This window comes from Micromys minutus (assembly GCF_963924665.1).
Source record: "Micromys minutus genome assembly, chromosome: 2".
NCBI lineage: Eukaryota > Metazoa > Chordata > Mammalia > Rodentia > Muridae > Micromys > Micromys minutus.
This window is the reverse complement of record NC_137971.1, coordinates 26,566,026-26,567,055: the sequence shown is the minus strand read 5'-3', so window position 1 is coordinate 26,567,055 and position 1,030 is coordinate 26,566,026.

The window sequence follows — 1,030 nt, the reverse complement described above, 5'->3', positions numbered from 1 at the left end:
TTGTGTTTAGTTTTTTAGTTCCTTGTGTATTCTGGATGCTGGTTCCTTGTTGGATGCACAGCAGACAGAGATTTTCTTTAATTCTGGGGCTTCCCTTTTCCTCTATATCCTTGATGGTTTAGAAGCTTTTTAACTGCATGTAACCTCATTTCTCCATATTTCTTGGGAATTGAAGCTTCTCTTTTTTCAGAAAGTTTTTGCCAAATAATACAACTTTAAGTGTTTGCTTCTAGCAGTTTCAAAGTTCAGAACTTACATTAAGGTCTTCAGTTGTCTTGAAATTGACTTTTAAACATATATTTATGGCTAAATAATTTGATTCTTCTTCATTAATAGTTGATTTTGCTAATCTTATATTTTGTAAAATTATACCATATTGGATATATCATAAAGAATATTATATGCATGGAACACATATGCCTTGCCTCTTTTTAGTTCTACATTTTTTTGTAAATAAAATTATGAAGTGAAAAATTAAAATGTTTTTAAAAGTTTAAAATGTGCTGACCACCTTATTTTTTTAAGATTTTTGTTCAGGCTTACTAATACATTCAGAAAAAAATGGAAAAAGAATACAATCTAGTCAGAGCTAGAGTTATAGCTCACTGGTAAAGATGCATGTCACGTGGCTTCATAAAAAGATAAAACAAAAACAATTTATATAATTTTTAGAAATAGTCAACGTTCAGTGAGTAACATATTAGTCAATACATTTTTTTCCAGAAACTATTCATCATTTATCTTATCTAATTACCTACTGAGGACTCAATTTGTTTTTTGTATACCTTTTTCCTTCCTTCCAACCCTTGTCCCCTACTTAGTCCTTTTCTTATCTAATGTCATCACTTAAGGATTTTCATGGAATGAATCCTTAATAACTTTGTGTATTTCTTGTAAAATCACAGCCTGGAAGTTTATGTTTCTGCTTGCTTCCTCAGCAGTGTTATAAAAACACCACGACTATTTTGCTTTTGCATGATTTCTCCTCGATGACGTTGCATTAATATTTCCTTTCCCAGGCAGACTCCAA